At 40.2% G+C, this 19,791-nt stretch overlaps 1 long non-coding RNA gene across 2 annotated transcripts in view; it reads right to left on the bottom strand.

Moving 5' to 3' along the window:
* Positions 1-17,688, bottom strand: part of LOC109280878 (uncharacterized) — a 40,086-nt gene extending 22,398 nt beyond the window's left edge. For both annotated transcript variants that reach the window (XR_009464398.1, XR_002087335.2), the window contains exon 1: positions 17,314-17,688. This is a non-coding gene — a long non-coding RNA (uncharacterized LOC109280878). The remainder of the gene's footprint in view (positions 1-17,313) is intronic.
* Positions 17,689-19,791: the final 2,103 nt, after the last annotated feature.

Below are 19,791 nucleotides of genomic sequence, written 5' to 3'. Positions count from 1 at the left end.
GACTCCTTTTTATCTCCTGTATTCTCCTTCTCTCTCTCCCTTTCTCTGTAATTTGGGTCTTTAAAGTCCCTGCTGTCTCCTGATCTACAGATAATTGTTTACTGTAATACTAGCCAGGAAAAGAGCTGATAAACTCCAGATGTAGCTGAGTCCTCAAATTCACTTTCCTTGCTCTATGCCTATGGCTATGGACCTCTGATAACATTTTGCTGCTGTCTGAGGTCCTTTAAACCTGCTAATAAAAAGAGGCCATTTAAGATGGACAGTGATTATACATTATATGACCTGGGTGGGTTGTTAGGGTTTATTTTCTGGGGTTTGTTTTTTGGGGGTTTTTTGTTTTGTTTTTACAAGCTTCTTATTTTTCCCCTGTCCTGTTCTTGTTGCCTGGCTGTTACCACCCCCTCCCCCTTGCACTGTATTCTTTGAAGTCTAATCATGTTGTGCAGTGACAGGATCCAGGATGCTGTATGTTAAACCCCCTAGACCAAGGAGATGGAAAAGAGTATTAACATAATTAACTTTTTTTTCTGCCTAATACTAAGCTTCTGGTTCCTTTGAGATCTCCGCAAGACTGAACTTGGGAAAGGACAGCTTGCTATGGAGCCTTCATCTACAACTTCACCTGCACTGGAAGCAATATTTTTCACAGGCCTGAAAGTGTACTCTTGGTTGTGGCTGCTGTTCTTCAACTTTGCACATCTCTGAACATGCAGATCTGGAAAGGAAAGCACTGGAATAAAAGAAGGAACACTATTTCTCTTGATATCCCAATCTCCTCTTAAATGGCAGATATATCACACAAGGTCCTGCTTACAATGGGACTTTAAACTGAGTTTGTAACTGCTTCATGACACTATTGGCCCACATATAACAGAGCTAATATTCAGCTAATAAATGTGGCATCCTTGGCTGGCAACTGGATAACTTCCTGTAATTGGTTGAACACAGTGCTCCAAGATGTGTACTAAAGACCACCTATCCATTCCTGTGTAACCAGTTCGGCTGGTTTTCCACCTTGCAGTCACTGTACAATAGGATGTCCCTGGATGTTTTGTTCTGCAGGCTGCTGGTGCTAGTATAAGTGCATGTTTTTTGAGCTCAATCATTTGCTGAAGCACTGTACTATAGTTGTCCAGATACTACCAATACAGTGATGCAAGCACAGCTAAGCAGTGTCACTGTGGATCTGCAAATGGGGTCAGCACATTTCCCTTGTAAAAAACAAACAACAACAAACAAACCAAAAATGCTGCTTTGTGGACATACCTTAGCCACAACTTTCAAAAAGGTGGTTACAAAAGTATGACTGAACTTGCAGTGCAGACAGAGTTTAAGTATCTTTTAAATCTGATTTTTAGCCCAGTTTCACAATATCAAGACCCCTGGGATAGATCTGAATACGTTAAGCCTCTTGCAAGATGGTAGGGGATTCACAATCTGAACCTGGATCAGTCTTGCAAATGGGTCTTAAGTATAATAATACATATGCATATTTTCAATACCATCTATATCAAAGTTACCAGGCGTATTTGGCAAATTGTCAAGCCAATTTAGATTTGAACTCACTCTCTGCCATTAAACTTTGAACTTATTCAAGATCAGTATCTCCATACAGTTCTAAAGAGGCAGCTTTTCTTCCTGGAGTGCTGACTCCTTTTCACAGAGTAGGTGAGTCTGGCAACCAATGGGAGCCTGAATACTGGCTTCTGCCTTGGTGGCACACCTGCTGGAAAGGAACTTTCAAGAAACATGTAATTGGGAATTTACTGTTATAAATGGTCTATGCGATATGAAGCCTATTTCTTTACAATTGTATAGGTTCTTCTCCCTTAGTTGCCCCACATCCTCTGGGTTGCCACTGACTAGCAGCATTCTCAGACTCCATATCTTCATTACAGACACAGAAGGTTTACATTACTTTTTCCTTCTCTATATATTATTGCCTTGGAAGGGTGTATTTGTGCCTTTCCTTTTACATCCCTGGCAAAAGACATGTTATGTGGGAGGTACTTTTTTCTTGTGCCCTTGATCACAAAGGTAAGCTTTGTCATGAATTGGGGCACTCACCTTCTCCATGGAAGCAATCTATTAGGCCAGTGTTTCTCCATTAGGAGGCTGTGAGCCCCTTCCAGGGGTACTGTGACAGATAGGGAAGCAGCAACGGCTAGAGTCCTCACTTTTGTCACAGCTCTTCCTGGTCTAACCCCACATGATACCCACAGAAGCAGATTCATGCCGAACAGGTGGGATTGTCCCATGTCCCTCCGTTTCTGGAAAGAGCATATAGAGTTGGCCTGGGGAGGGCTATTTGGCCGTAGCACTTTGCACTGCCCAGCCAGAAGGGTCAGGCTGAGTTTGAAGCATCTCTGTCCACTGCCTGGCTGGAGAAGCCAAGTGTGGCAATACTCAGGGCAGGAAAGACCCATTCCCACCACTGGCACAGGGAAGTTGAATCTCATTAATTACCCCTCTGCTTCTGCCTATTAGCCAACCCTAATACAGCCTGAAGCATGCTGCAGCCCCCTGGTTGAGATGCACTAAGATAAACAGAGGCAGAACAACTTGGCAGTGGTTCTCAGCCAAGGGTGCTGCTAAATTCAAAAAAGTTGGAAAGGGTGCCCTGACTCTAAACAGGATGAGAATCATTGTATTAGGCCTTTCCCCTGCACTGGAAGCAATGCATTGTACAAATACAGGTATTAATATAATAAGCTGCTATACCACCATGTAAATTATATTGTCTTTATCGTCCATTCCAGCAGCTAGTGGGTGAATGATAAGGCCTAAACTTCCTTAATAGCCAAATTTATTGCTATGTCATTTACAAATGAGGGCTAATAGCACTAACACATCTTCACTTTGGTATCTCTGCAATTTCGGTTATTGCTGTCACATGAAGTAGCAAAGCATTTGTATAATTCGTCCTTCATCATTATGCTGCCCTATTCCTTTGTAATCTACTTTTAATTGGGATTTACTTCCTGGCGACAGCGTGTAAACAGGGATGTGGCTGAAGTAAGGAGGTGATAAGGTATGAGGGAAGGGATGCAGAATTGAGTCCCTGCTATCGAGTTTCCTCTGTCTAAAATTTCACTATATCTACGACTTCTACAAGTATCTTTGAAGATGGATCCCACCCCACCCCTATGGGTCTATTCCCCTCCCCTCTTCAGGTAAACATAATTTATCTTGCTCTATGGCTAGCATAACTAGTAAGAGCAAGTACTCACAAAGTGTAAATTAGCCAGTGACAATAAATTGTCAGATTGCCTCTGAGGCAGAAACAAATGAATAGCTTAGTTTATTAATCACATGCCACCTTCACCTTTGATGTCTTGATGTTCCAGTTTTGGAGCTCCATTAAGCAACACTGAGTGACTGCTGCAGCAGCCTTCACTAAACCAGAAATTTTGTTGGCAGCACATTTCAGGACTTCAAAGGCGGTAAATTACCCTGAGATTGTTTCATTAAAGTGCCCTTCCCAGTGTGAACAGCAATAACAGGAGAATCAAGATCAAAGAGCATCCATCTCTCTAGATTTGTTACATCAAAAATTACATGCTGAGGGTGTCTTTTTCACAAATCATGTCGCCTCCCATTCCAGTAAGAATGGTTCTAATTAGACCAGAAGCCTCCCTGGCTGCCCAGAGAGTTATGATTGTCATTAATACAGCTGTGGATGCCTTCCCTCTCCCCCCTAAACCCATTCCTCCATAAAGAGAGCAATGTCTCTGATGTGCCTCTGGAGCCTAATTAGAAACAATTATGCTGATTAGCTGATTACAGGCAATTCTCCACAGATTCTCAGGAGGAACTTTTACTGGGGCACATATTTATTTATTTTGCTTATTCTTTTGCTCTCTGCCCTTCAGCTGTCTGACTTGACAAAATCTTATCCCTAGTTGCCTTCTATCCAAGTGTCAGAGGAGAAAGCTAAGCGAAACTCAAGTTGGAGACAGACTAGGGAGTGTACAGAGAAATGATTTCAGGCTAGATTCCTGATCTATCTTCTTGATGCAATGCATTGAGCAGCAGCCAGCAGAGAGAAATGGTCTACAGTCTGATCTCTTGCTGTGATTTATGGTGTCATTGTCAGGCACTGGCTCCAGTCTCCAAGTCACTGGAATCTGCACTGATGTAGCAGAATCAAAGCAGGGGAAGCAGTGAAATAGAAAAGGCAGACTTTTTGTCAGCTGACCTGCCACCATCTGAGGTAACTGGTGCTTCTTCAAAATGGCGTGTAGGATACAATAGACATTGATAGGCTTCTGTGAAGCTTGTGAAGGAAAACCATAGGAAAGAGGCATATACAGAGCACAACTGGAGTAACTGCTTTCCTCAACAACCCCATTATATTATTGGTATAGGCCCCATCGTCTCTTGTCTTTGCAACTTTTCGTCATTGCTCCTTGGCATGTCTTTTCTTAATACTCTTTAAATAGGATACATAGTTACAGCATGTCCACATACACATTTTATTGTCAGAGGAGCATCTAAAATAGTACAATGATAGCAGCATTCAGTGTACTTTAGAAGAAACTATAAGAAAACTGGAATATAGGCAGTTATGGAATAATCCTCCCATACAGACAGGTTTTTCCTATCTCTGTATTATTTAGAGGTTGCTTATGCCTGAAGCATGAGAGATTACATCTCTCCAGCTTTTGGTTTGTTTTGCAAGCCTTATCAATGTAAATCTGGATGTTCTTGCTGTCCATATAATGCCCAGTTTTTTTAAACTCTTGGTCTCAATAATATATTGTGACAGGGATTTCTCCAGGGTTAACTAGGTTTTCTAAAAAAGGTTACTATGTTTATTGGTTTCAAACATGCTACCTTCAGCATCATGCTATGTCCCCATGCTCTTGTGCAAAGAGAGCAAGTAAATTGTAGCATCTGGTCTACTTTCTCTACACTGTTATCTAGGAGAAACCTAAGTGAAACTCAAGTTGGAGACAGATTAGGGAGTGTACAGAGAAAGGATTTCAGGCTAGATTCCTGATCTATCTTCTTGATTAAATGCATTGAGCAGCAGCTTGTCCCCTCTTTGTCCATTTCCTCTATAAAATAAATGGCTCATCTTTTAGCACTCTACGTGTATTTCCCTTATGCCTTCTAGAGATATTGGCTAGAAAAAATACAGTATTCCAAATTAAGTACCATTGAATATTTTCAGTAATCTTTTCTGTCCCAATGATGCCTGTTAACACTTTTGTTTTTTTGTTCAATGCCAAGCACCCATATTTGTTTTTCAATGAATTATCCAGAGGATTACCAGGTTTTCCCCTTAATTGCTACAATTAAATGCGCTGAAGTAAATGGAGTTACAGTGATGTGTAACTGTGATAAGTTACACATCACCAATTAGGGTAGTATATAGCTGTGATACATGAGCAGAGAAACAGGCCCTAAAGGCACTTGTACATGTGACAATGTCATGATGTACACATGATGAAAATTTCCCTTTGTGTGGCTTGATGGCATTGCATATTACACGTACACACGTTGGAGGTGTTTAAAATGAGTTTGCAATGTTGCAACTTGGAACGTTGCAGCCATTAGTCAGCTCACCCCCTGGCCAGGCAGGGAGAGGCAGGTAGGCTCTGCAAAAAAGGGATCTGACCCCTCACTGCGTGTGCCTCTGGCAGGCTGTTCTGGGCAGCAGGACACCTGCGGCCACCTGGGAACAGGCTGACTTGCCCCTGGGGCAATGTGGGGACATGGCAGGAGGGCAGTTGGGTGTGCTGGTGGCCAGACAAGGCAACAGGGACAATGCATGGGGCACAGGGCTACTTGGGTGAACTAACTTCCCCGAATCCACCTGGGCTTCCAATGCCCTGTGCACCATCCCCATAACCTTCTCCAGCCACCAGCACACCCAGCTACCCTCCTGCCACCTCCTCATGCTGCCCCATGGGCAAGCCAGCCTATTCTCAGGAAGTCCCCAATGTCCTGCTAGCTGCCTCCGAAGGCAGAAGCAGCAAGGGGCCCAATCATTTTTTTTTTATGGAGCCTGCCCACATCTCCTGCAGCTGCAGGGTGAGCTGGCAGATTAATGGCACAGATTAATGGCTGCCCAGCCATGAGAGAGGCAAGCAGAAAAAAAAGGATCGGGCCCCTTGCTGCTTCTGCCTTCAAGCAGGCGCCTGCAGCTGTCCGGACAATAACTTATATACAGTGACGGAAAAATAAACCCACAATTTAAAACCCACCAATTAAAAACTTGCTTTTCAATTTAGGGGGCATAGAATACAACCCTAAGGACTAAAACCCCATCATGTGTACAAGCACCCTATGTCTGTCTGTCTTTTTTTTCCTCTCACTAAGAACATCTTTGCTGGCAATGTCGGTTGTAACATTCCACTAAGACAAAAACCACATAGTGACTTCTCATCAACCACGATCAGAGCACTTGATTGCCACTTGATACCACTCCTGACAAAATACCGTAACTTGGGATTCAGTTGAATTGAGGTTGCTGATTGGCTGGAAGGAAAATCATATCACCAGGGAGATGAAATTCCATTGGCCTCATTCTTGAATTTGGCTTAGGATTTGCAAAACTTTAAATGCAGGTAAAGATCAATGACCTATGCACAGCCAATGATGAAATTGTTCAAAATATAAGTTCTTTCACACCTGAATATAACCTTTATCAGTTTTTACAATTTTTTCCACTGGATTATGGGTCAGCTTTCTACCAAATAATCAGACCATTGCAAGAGAAAGTTAATGTCAAGATATGAAGCTTGACATTTAAGATTCAACATTTTCTCCAAGTGTTTGGGAAAGTGTGGAAATCTGAGTAATAGAAAAATCACCAGAAAAGAAGAAAAATCCTTTCGTCCAACATATAGTGGGACATTTTTCATCATGTTTTCACAGGTTTAAATTTACATTTTACATGATCCTGTTTCATGGAAAGGACAGATATATCACCAACTCTAGGGAAACTGCCCATTCTAATGCCATAGTAAATACGAGGTAGCTACCTGACATCCATTCAAAGCTGGACACACAAAAAGGCACGCTATGCCTAATTTCATAATAAAAGGAATAAATGTAGCTGCTGATTATGTCTTATCATTGCTGAATTTATGCAAGAGCTATGCTGGTAGTACAAGAGCAAGTCCTGTCATTTCTTGTGATGCCAGGTCAGAATTAATTAAGATGAGCTGTCTTAATTCTGACAGCTAGTGTTCAGTGGTCTTGGTGTTAAAAGTTGGGATGTTTATTCAGCTGAAGTCAATCAGTCATGAAAACTACAGCTGTCTTCATTTTTTAGACTATTATCTCCAAGGGAAGTGTAAAAGCCCTATTGGCTGGACCAAGTTTTGGATGATTTGTGCTTGAAGATCAATGTGAACATTTCTTTAATGAGATGGCCTGAAGGTTGGCAGTGTTGGAGAAGTGCAAGATAGCGGGTTACTGCCATAAGCAACACACATGTAAATCCAGCTTGACTTGTGATCTTTCTTTCTGGCTGGTTCAGAATTTATGGTGGGAGATGGTTAGCTCTACCAAGTGTGAAGTGTGCTTTTCTGCACTGTCCCTGACTACAGATATTGCGTTTGTTCCTCCCTTTTGTAAAAACAAAATACACAATTAACATTTTGAAACTTTATAATAGTAGGACTATTGGGCCACAATTAAAAAAGCTGATTATTAAACACACAATAGAACTGTAAACAGGTCACAAATCTGTAAATATGTTGATTTGTTACCTTTTGTTTCCATTTCAGGATATACAAGGTCCAGATAACTTGATGTTGATTTAAGAGGCTGAAAACTGGAATCAATTTTTCTTTTTTTTCCCTCTCCTGTGGCAAATCACAAACACATTTCTGCTTCCTACAACCCATGCATACAGTTCCATGGCCATCTTAAAGACCACTTCCCATCCCCCCTTTGTATTGAGTAAGAACTGTCTTGTTAATTGTGGTCACAATTCCATATTTAACGAAGGAAATGAGTGCAATGCACTTAAGTGAATTCAGCTATGCTGAATGCTCATTCCTCAGTGGCTGATTACCGATGTGATGATGATGATCAGATGTTGTTTGAGAACTGAGATACGATGATTGGTTTTGATAACCTGAAATTAACAACTGCATTTATAGCTTGTAAATATTCCTTGTGGCGAATTCTCGCATTGCTGCCATAATCCCCTCTTCCTGTACAGACCTCATTTATGAATCCCAAACCAGCGACATTATCCCCAGGATGTAAGACAAGACTCTGTCTTGTAATGCATACTGCATTTACTAAGAAGTCAATAAAGCGGCACTTTCAGGTCTTTTATGTGGACTGATTAAATTGTATGCAACTCTGACAGTTAAATTTACACACACTGACCTACTACTTCGTTATAAAACTACAGGCTCTTATGTTCATACGACGTTGACTTCAGAGTTTATTTATTTATTTTTCTCCCTCCTGGGATAAAAGGCCTCTTGCTTCAGGTATTGAAGACCAGGTACAGACATTACACTTTTACTGGTATATGTGATCAGAAACCAGTTTATACCCATAACAGAACAGAAGTTTGGCACATATAGACTTGTTTAAAAATGGCAGAACCTGGTCTAAAATTTGCCTTCACACCAAAGGAAGCATGTGTGCTCTGTTTGCTACCAATGTAAATTATGCTGCTTACTGAAAACCATGTAACTTGGATCGATTCCTCCTCGATCCAAGGCGTTTTGAATGTCTGTACCTAGCTGTAGTGTCCTGATGCTCTGTGCTTCTTTGATATAATCTGGTACTAAAGCAATGTTTTGGCAAAATAACCTCAGTGTAAGGGATACCCAGAAGTGGGATCAAGAGAATGTTTTTTTTGCCGTACTTCATTTCATAATAGAGGACAGAAGACTTGGCAAAGGTGCCCCTGTATCATCTGTATCCCTAGCTGTATTTTTAAGCTCCATGAGTCTATCTACAGCTGAGATGAGCACAATCCAAGAGAACTGAATTTATAAAGAGCTGCATGTGAGTAAAGGAGTGTAAGAGTAAATACCTTTATATACACAGACTCTAGACCTATGTTCTGTGCAGAACAAGCAACCCTTTTGATCTTTCCTTTGACCCAAGCCTGCCTCTGAACATCTTGGTGTTCACAACATGGCAGCAACCCGTCATAAAACCTGAGCCCATTAGTAGGATTGGGAGAAAATGATTTTGAAAAACAGATCTGACTGAAAATTTTCATGCTAGTTTTTTATACTATAGAAGAATGTGGATAAGTGCTGCTTCTACATTGCTGTCACCAGGATCAGAAGCATAAAGACCAAAATACTGCAATAAACCATATTCCAATAGACTTTCCAAATAATCAGATTCCTAACACTAAAAAACAACAGCACAAAGTAGGTTGATTGCTTGAGATGTTCAGGCTTCTTTATTAGATTGCAGAACTCTGCAAACTCTATCAAGCCTTCTATCTTTGTGAGTTTTCCTACTTCTAGTGGAGAACTGACTGAGTCAAACTGTGCAAGAGTTTGGCTCATCCTCCTGAAAGATGAGATATTACTGCCATTGGCTGTGGAAAGAGCCACATAATGTTGTAGGTATTAGAAACAGAGGACTGTATGAAATCAAACTATTCCTCCGAGATAACCTGCTACTGTGGACAAGAATAGGCAAGGATGCTCGAATGATTCTGGAAATACGTTCTGTCTAATTCCTGCTTCAGAGAGGGTTGACAAGGGATTCTTAACTAAACTTGCCATATAATATTAAAGATTTGGTTGGTGACCGTTTTTCAAAACATGGACAAAATCATCATTTTTGCAGAACTGGTTTATCTAATCCTAGAAGCAATTTCAAAAGCTACAAGTTAGACATTACTGTTAAAAATGTTAACCCTGGAGTCATTGGAGCCATGCTTATTTCTACCAGCTAAAGAATCTGACTCGGGGTATTTGGCAACAGTCATAATTGGGATAAGGAAACTTCTGTTTCTCCCTTGGATGGACATTATCCCAGAGCAGTCTAACTAAGCTAGGGTTCACTGTGAGTCATGTGATTTCAGACAAAGTTGAATAATCATGATACACATACAACACAGTTTGGCTGGGATGTGGAAATGTGAAAAGTGGCCTGCTTCAATTAGTAAGCCAGCAAATAGGGGACCATCAACAAAAGACCATCTAAGAAATCACTCCCCTGGAGCTTCAAAGATTTTGATGACCCAATGATCTTCAGTCTAAGCTGTTTAGATAGCATGATAACATTCCAGAAAATCGTGGTCGTTTCCCTGCCATCTCATCTGCACTTGTTTATAGCATGTGTCCAGGTACAAAATGACAGGGAGAACATGCAAAAGAGAAACTAAAGAAGACTGAACAAGACCAATGGTATACCTGGTCCGGTATCTTGACTTAAATAGTGGGTAATATCAGATACTGTGATGAGCGTAGAATAATATGTTCCAAGGGGAAGCAATAGCTGTTGAGACTGGAAATGAGCCAGACCATGCTTAAACAACTATCCCTTGTGTGTATCCATGTGAAATATCTATTATGTGTCCTTGTTAGATTTGTACGGACACTTATGTAGAAAAATTACAAAGATGACGCACAAGTTGATACCAGTTCAGGTATGCATCAGACCGCTAACTATGATACCACTGTGAAACAACTGACTTATAGATGGAGGACAAAACTAGAACCGATTACTTCTAGGGGGCATTCACTGAAATCTGGGACCACAAAAATCTTTTGAAAATCCTGATCCTGTTTCCACACACAGCTCGAAAAGTTAGTGAGAGCTTTCTGTGGATAAGTGGTATGGGTTGAAAGTTTTAATGTTCAATTAATGACAGCAAGGCACCAACACTTCAGTCCACAGAGAGCGTATCGTGCAATCTTGCATTTGTTTAAACTTACCATATTATTAATTTTTTGGCTTAATTATCTGCCCTGCCATTACTAATATACAAATTGATTTGTAATTTTTCCCTAGTGGATGCGTGTGCTAGAAGGAATGTTTTTTATTGCCGACAAGCACAAAATCTAATATATTTATCATGCCCAAGAATTAGCATAATAATAGAATTCATAATCTATTCAGGTAAACATAAACCAAGGCTTCAGAGACATCTGCATGTGGTAAGACCAGTTTGCTAGCCAAAACAAAGTCTACTGGTGTTGTTCACATTCCTGAAGAATATGAATATTAGAAGATGTCTAGGATACAAGAAGGTAAATTTCCAGACAAGATAAATACAGACAGTAATATAATCTGAGTGTAAAGAATAGGGCTACTGTTGAGATTTTAACACTAAAAAATTTACTGAATTACAAGAGGCACGCCCAGTTGGAATTCTGGTTTTCACAGTCTCTTTGCTTGTCAAACTTAATATCAAGTAAAATAACCTAATTTGACTTGGCAAAGGCACATAGAATATGGACTTGATATCTGTGACACAGGCTTTTGAAGTTTCTTATAAACAGTGTTTTCCTTGCTTTGGAACCGAGGGTTGAATAATAAACAGTTTTTCTGATTCCAAACCTGCTGCTGAAAGCTAAAAATTGGCATGTGAATCAGCAGAAAGAAAACTCCTCTACTAGGCCCCTCAACCAGCAAACCACTTAACCATGGGCTTAAATTTAGGCACATGCTTAGATGCTCACAATTTTCTGAACTGAGAACGCGCCTTGTAACATGCTTTTATGTCTACTTACCTGATTTGTGCAGATAGAGCCTTTGTTTTCTAGCCCAGCTACAGAAGGTATTTTTATGTTTTAATATTTATGCTCTTGGAGTACTAATAATGAGTCATAATAGTAATGGTGAAGCCTTATACCATAATAGCATAGCCTGGGTGTATATAGGATGATGCAAATTCTAATATTTTTAATTAAATAGCTCGGTACAGAAACATTAATTGGACTTATTCAACTAATTATACCCATTTAATAAAGACCATAAAGACATGGGCAACTACTTTTCCTAATTTAGACTCAACCATAACTTCAGATGGGAGCCACGTGTCTGCTCCTCTATCTAGTTCAGTTTTCTTTGCCTTCCTTGAAAGCATTGCGTGTGAACGTGAGATGTGCTTCTTGACGGAAAAACCCATCTGCCTATTAGGAAACTCAGGACAAGAAGGAACCAGAAGCTCTACATTTCACAAAAAGAAATAAACATATATAGGTCACCACAGGGCCACCCACAATTTTTTAGGGCCCCCTGCAAGATATAGTTTTGGGCCCCCCAATCCATCAGCAGAGATGACTGTAGCAGAGTGCAGGGCCCAGGGCAAATCAGCCTGTGCGGGACCCCCTTTCCTATCCCACGGCACATTTACGCCAGTCAATGAACATCCCAGCACACCGGATGCAGGGGGAGGGGTGGCGGCAAGAATTTCCTGCTGGAACAGTTAAACAAACATCCAACCTCCTGGGCGGGTGGGTGGACTATACTGCAAATGCGGCAGCCACTGCCAAACGCGGGGGGGGGGGTGGCACGGCCTCTCTGCCCAGCTCTGCGGGGTCCCTTGGCTGTGGGGCCCCCTTTGGCTGCAGGTTCCACAGGATCGGACAGGCCAGCCCCGAGTCACCAAAAGTTTGATATTAATCAGATCTATTAATGTGACTGAAAGATGTTCATTTATTGGTAGAAAAGGGAAGGATCAACGGAGCTGTTCTAAAACACATAGGTGGATTAATATTCAACCACAGAAGAAACAAGCAGGATAGAGGAGGGTTATTTTCTTTTGCAAAAAAAGTCTTGTACTCATATAATGTCCATTATGGGCCAAATTCAAGGTTGAAACTAATGGGCACTATTCTCATTGGAGTCAGTAGAAGTTACACCCTTTTACTGCTGACTTCTGTTCTTTTCATGGGGGACTACAGCAAGATGTGGATGACATCAGAGTACACTAGAAGTAAGAATCTAAATAGATGGCACAAGAAGTGTGGTGAGCTAATTTGCCATTAGTCCATGGAAGGAGTCTTGCAGAGTGTTTACATTATAAGGGATGGCAGGTCTCCATCTCTCCCACTTAAAAATGGGTAACTTTTTTCTTTTTTAATTAAAAAAAAAAAGGAAAATGATGTGCTTTCTTTGCCTTCTCTCTCTCTTCTGCTGCCAGCTTATAAATGGAGTGGTGCCCAGAGTGTAAAATCAAGTGCAGCTCATGGTTTCTTTTTAACTAGTTTGTTCACGTACTTAATTTGCCTAATTCTTGCAACTTTTATCCTATCGATAATGGATAGATTGTTCCTTCCTTCCCAATTTCCTTTATTAGTTACATCAGGAAGTTTATTGGTGCTCTTTGCGTGTAACCCAATAGGGCAAAGAGCTCCACGCTTGTTTTCTGGCCTATGTAAATTAATACTGTCCAGAAATCTAAAGGCAAAGATCAGCAGGCCTTAAAACCCGGAAGATATCTGGTTACATGCCAGAGGCCTTCTCTTCAAATGAAATGACAGGAATCTGGGGGCTAAAGGACTTCCTTTTGATTTTAATGAACTTGACTGGCTCTTGCCTATAACCAGAAATGATACGCAGACAAACTGCAAAAGTCAGGCAAGACACATGCCATTTCTGCTGCTTGCAGTTTATTATTACTCCCCTCTTATATTATTCTCACTTTTTGCTTGTTCTCCTGTGAGCTTAAAGACTTATCATGTCAAGTAGTACCTGCACAAATAGCAAATTACCCATTAACAGTGCTACCTATCTGAATGTGGCTACTTATGAGAATGAAAATACAAAGGTTCAACAACTTAAACTTGGAACAGGGCTGTGAATGGCATTAGTCTTTCCTTGCTCCTCATCAAAATAATTAAATGAAAAGCAGTGAATGGGAAATTACCTGCTCAAAATGTGCTTGTTGTGTAAGTTAGATTTAATGAGTGAACTTTATAATGGTGTAATATAATAATATGTACTCATAGTGTTTTGTTCCAATGGGAGTCCTAATTATACTGTTACTTAGTACAGGAAATTGCCGGTTGGAACTACACTACCCAGAACCCTTAACAGAAAGTGGTGCATAGTTTTGCTTATGTAATGAAATATAGAGTAGATAATTAGTCAGAAACTCCTAGGTCTCAGTCTTCCATTTAAATTCTCCAACCTGCTAAATCCTGCATCTCACACACATCAACATTGGGACAGAGACCTCTTCACTAGCAGTGTTCAAGTGAAGCAACAACCTTGTTGCAAAACCCAATGGCATTTGACAAGATGATGACTCAACCAGATGGTCATAATATAGTCAGAAGCAGATTGGAAAGGGCTGGGTTACAGTAACATTGACTAAAGGAAGTGTATCAGCCCATAATTTTCCGTGTGAACATCTTGCACATGTATGGCTGTAAATTGTCTGCAAATTGTTCCACCTGGAGTTGCCAAGGTCATTTAGAGAGAAATCTCCTTTCCTCCTTCCAAAGCATAAGCATTGACAGGGATATGTTAGCAGATCCAGAAACATTAATAAATGGCATTTGTACTATGTTATGATTTCCGGCTCAGTGATGTAAATCTAGAGTAAACCACTGAAGTCTCACCTTTGTAATTAGGACCAGATTCCCATTTTACTGATGCTGGTATAAGCAAACTGGAGTTACTTCCCAGTATTAAAGTGAAATTGGAGGAATTTAGTCTGTTTTTGTTCTCTGAAATCTTTTTGAACCTCATTGATGTCATCACATAAGGAAATAATGGGGAGCCTTGATGGGCATGAATAGGCATAGTCTTGGAAGTTGAATCGTTAAATCATTGAACCTCATCTGTGTTGGAATAGGTGGATCTGAGGAAAGAATCTCCAGAAGTGACTTACAGGCTGAATATGTCCAGCTCAGCCCAACCCTAATTAATATTTTTTTCAAATGTCCCAGGTATTTCTCTTTAATCACTTTACATCTCTTTCATCTCCCTGTTTCCATGTGCCCAACTCCTTCTCTTTAACCCACTTCCCTCTCTGTGTTGGCCATTGTTAATATCTGCCATAGCTTTGTTTATGGCTATATTTGACTAATTCTCATTTATTAAAATAATTACCTTAATGGATCCTAATTGTAAATCATTTGGTAATAAGCTTCCCTTTGCTTGTACACATATTTTTATATTAGTCATTATAAAAGCAAGACATGAAGCAAACAGTATAATTACTCAGAAAGGACCTGGAGCTAAACTAATAAAAATCAAAGGAAGGGAGAATGAAGTGCTTTCAACATTTTTTTTTATAGTAACTGGGACATCCTGTGTCACAAATGACTTTCTGAGAAGGCTGGGGTGTGATTCTTTTCTGATGCCCTATGACAGGACAGCAGTGTCATTAGAAGCTGTCTTATAGCAAAGATAATGTTTCAAAATGTGCTTATTGTATGTCAAATTTCTGTTTAAAGTCAGATCAGAAAATAAAAATCAAAGCTGCCAGTCACCTATTGAACTGCAGTATATCAATAAGGATTCTGCAAGGGAATGAAATGAAATACAGTAAGTGACTGACGATTTCTAAACAGCTTGCATATTTTTATAACTTTATTCCACTTCTTTTCCTTGGGGGAAACAACATTTTGTGGTTAATAGGTAAAATTAAGAAATGCTTTAAATGTTTTGGCTGCCGTAAGTCACAAATAAAAGTTTAGCCACGAATTCATTCATTCTTAATCATAGCCTAGTGAGCTACACACCAAGCCAGGCAGAAGACTCTCCTTAACTGAGATATGGCATTAAATATCCCAGCTCTATGGATGGCTGAATTATGTTCAGCAAATAAGTTATTTGTGATTTTTCCCCCCTTTTCTATCATCTAGCTGAGGTTTTAAGGTTTCCTCAGCTGGTATGATTTCAAGTGCTTCAACGAAGCTCTGTTAGATCAGACTAGCAATAAATATCTGTATTGATGTAGGTATAAACTTCCTGACCTATCTGTGAAAATTGACTGTCTAAGCCAATGCAGGCTTACCCAGTGTCACTACTTTTCCGCCACAAACATATTCCATCTGTGTCCTAAAGCAGGGGGAGTCAACCAGGGGTACTTGGGAAGGCTCTAGGGGATACATGTGCACGGGTGGGGACGGAGCGCCTCCATCCACCACCCCGCACCGCCGCCTCCCAGGAGCGGGGCCGGGGCAGGGTGAGGGCAGCAGCACTCCTCTGTGGGCTGCACAGGCACTACCTGGCTGGCTGGACATGGTGGGGAAAGCTTGCATGTGGCAGCTGCTACCACCTCCCCCACCCCCCCCCCCACTCCACATCCAGCCACTGGGGGTACACTTACTAAAAAAGGTTGAAAACCCCTGCCCTAAAGGGATCACATGGGAAACAACTTCAGTCATTTGCCACTTTTTTTTAGTTCTTTGCTATTGTCTTCCAACAACGATATCAGTTAGGGCCAATGTTAATAATGACTTCTGTGTTACTGGAATCCTGCTACAAAAAGTCCTGAGACCAGCAACTGTTGAGACACGGCCAGGAGCTGGAGCCAAGTGAGTGAAAGTCTTCCTCTACCATCTCCAGTCACTGTTTGGAAGTCCCTTTCCTTCTGCCATGAGTTCTCTTTACATTGTACCAATATCAAAATCACTTTACTTTTAAGTGGATAAATACAGTAGAAGAAAAACATTTTATATTGGAGTATTCAAGAGTGGTTGGACTCTATGTACTACACGGGTATATATCATCACAATAAACTATGCAAACACAACCCCATAGCACCAGTCCATCCTTGTTTCATACTTTTTTACTTGTCTATACAATATTATGGAAGCCATGTATCTCCAGTCCACTCTCACAGATTAAAATCTGGAACGTAGCTCAACCTCAGAAATGTCAAATGAAATGGGAGAGGGGGAAGCACCAGCAGAGTGAGATAATGGCTATAGCTCCTCCTATAGGTTTGGGTTTACATGTTCAGCATGTTTTTCTTGTTTGTTCACCCAACTTATCTTAGAAGGGGGTGCTACCACCTTCCGTGACTGCTGTTGCTGCTAAGAGTAGAACTTAGAGCACACAAACACCTGAATCGTCCTCTCACTTACTTTGCAATTGTGTAAGGCCATTGACCTGAACAGAATTATTCTTGGTTGACAGTAAAGTAAGTTAGAGAAAATCAGACTCTAAATATCTTAGCAAGCAGGCAAACACAGAAAAAGTCTTATTTTCAAAAATTTGCATGACACATAGTTTATGTTGTTATATTTGTCAGATGGCCTCAGATTTGCATTTAGGTCAGCTATTAGCAGGGCCTCTACATATTAACTTGTAAACAACTTAAGCATTTCACCTTGTAGCTAAGCTCACTTCAAAGGTGTTTTAATCATTTGAGACACAAAGTAAAAAGCTACTCACCTGAATGCTCACATGATATAAGTTTCTCAGATCTTCTGCTTTTCCAGGATTTCTTTTATATAAAATTACGAATCATATAAGGTCATGATAAGTTATTCACCACTGTGTATGGAGTCTGAAATTCCATATTTGATTTATGTTGTACATGTCTCACATAGCTCAGTTTGGCTCTCACAGTTTCATGGGGCTGTCTTCAATTTAGTCTGTTTGATTATGTTTTCAATTCAGCTGACTAATGCAAAGCATTTCATCTAACCACCAAACAGAGTCATTTCAATGCTGTAACACTATTTGTTTTGCTCTCCAATGGTTCCTTTTTTGGCCATGATGTCATCTGTTTATTCTTGTGCCTTTAAAGTAATGGCTATGCTCCCTTGAAATCCTTCATATCCTTCTTTGTGATGTAATTATTGTGTGAACAAAGCTAAATACCCTGTTGCTGAGTTAAGCTTCCATTGCTGATGCAGCTTTTTGCAGATGATTCAATGATTCTGTTTTTATTTTTCGTAGGAAATTTTTGGCCCAGTTACTAGCTTGGCTTTGAACAGAGTTCCAGCACAAGTTTGCAACACTTCTTTTATTATGCTATGCTATTTCAAATAGGCATTTAGATACAAGCTCCAGACAATATTCATTCCCAATGTTCAGACTGTAGCTAATATCCTTGAAAGCCTTTAAAGCAAAACAAAACAGAAACACAAACTTTGTGAGCTGAAAAACTATTTGCTGATATACATGCTTGCCTACATATAAATGATAAGAATACTTTAAACCTCTGGTGAAAAAATCAGAATCTAAGTATAAATGGCCTATGACACAGATGATAGCAGGGATGTTACTCTAATTTTGCAAAACTGCAGTGTTAATTATGGCTGCTGAAGAAGTCGTCATACAATCACATTATTTTATGGAGTCAGATCTCCTGAAAAGTGGGAGGTTTGTGCAGAGATTGAAAACAAAATATGGTCTAAGCATAGCAGTAACTTGTTGAGTAAGTGCAGTTACTGTTTACTTAGAAAAAGTTTTGTTGCGTTTTGGTATCACTCAGTAAAACATAATTAAGGAAAAAAATTCAGGTCAAGTTTTGGGCCACTTGTATTTTTTTCTTTTATTTATATCCCCAGCTTGCTCACATACGTGCAAGAACTATGTAAGTCGGGGATATAATTATATCCTTAATGGCTTGAAAATCTGGCTCTTAAATTGTCATCATTAGTCAGAATCTTAATAACCTGCTAAATGAATAGAAATCAGCTTACTTGACTTAGAGCTGTACTTGTTTCAAGCAGATTCCGGTTATCCAGGAGGACAACTGTGCATAGATTTTGTATTTGTTACTCAGCTCATATTTGGTAGGTTCGGCAGTTTTTTCGATGCCAGGAACTTGACACTTCAAGGTTTTAAATTTTGAAAGTTTGCATTTGAAGGATCTGAATCTGACACAATTCCCAGATAAATCACTTAAGCAGGTGCATACAGCACATCTTCCTCACATGCTGTATGTCTGGCACCACTAGATTTCCAAGAATCAGTTTAAAACTTGAGTGGATTTGAACAGGACTGACAGCGGTGAAGACCAAGCAGGTTGACAGCCAGTATTCTTAAAGCTGTAAGATGAGGATTCCCAGCTTAGGGTAAGTCTTTCCAATGTCGTCCTTGCTCTACTACACTTTTTCTAGGAAGAGGTAGGATGTGTAGGTCTGTGTGTGTTTGTCATACTCATTTACAAATGGGATGACTGAAGGCAAACCTTGGCACAAGTCAATAGCTCTGCCGTCTTTGGTACCAACAGTCTCCTGACACCATTTTATCTACAGATCTGTGAGCGTTTCCTAGCCAATCCTGTTAACCTAAATAAAATGCTGTTTAGTGAGAAACCTGCATGAACTCTACCTCACAGCTCCTGTGGTATCCTAACTACGATCAAAATTATTTTGGGGTTGAGGGCTAGTTCGCCATAGGTTCAAAGCACAGAGGAAGAGAAGCACCTGCTAAACAGCACGAATCCCCATTATGCTCACAAGTAAAGGATTTCTGATCATAAAAATGTGCAAATAGAGATGATACAACTACTTGCCTATTATATGCTTTTGTGTCTACTTACCTGACTTGTGCAGATCGCTCAAGCTTTTTAGCCCAAATACAAAACTTGGTTTTATGTCTTAATATGTATGCATTTGAAGTATTAAGAAATTATGAATCATAATAGTAATGGTGAGGCCTTATACCATAATAGCATTGCCTGGGTGTGTATAGGATGATGGAAATTCTGGTATTTTTTAATTAAGCAGCAATCATAATCCTCTGTTAGCTTGGTATAGAAACATTAATAGAACCAATTACACCCATTTAATAAATACCATAAAGACATGGGCAACTAATTACTTTCTATGGACAACTGAGTTTTCTGACAATAACTGCAACAATAGCTGTTGAATCTTCTGGCTTCAGAACTCCTATCCAGAGCAAAAGGTTGTG

The sequence above is a fragment of the Alligator mississippiensis genome, chromosome 9 (assembly GCF_030867095.1).
Source record: "Alligator mississippiensis isolate rAllMis1 chromosome 9, rAllMis1, whole genome shotgun sequence".
Classification (NCBI taxonomy): Eukaryota; Metazoa; Chordata; order Crocodylia; family Alligatoridae; genus Alligator; species Alligator mississippiensis.
Note: the sequence above shows the minus strand (reverse complement) of the source record. Positions and strands in the feature narration are given on the sequence as shown.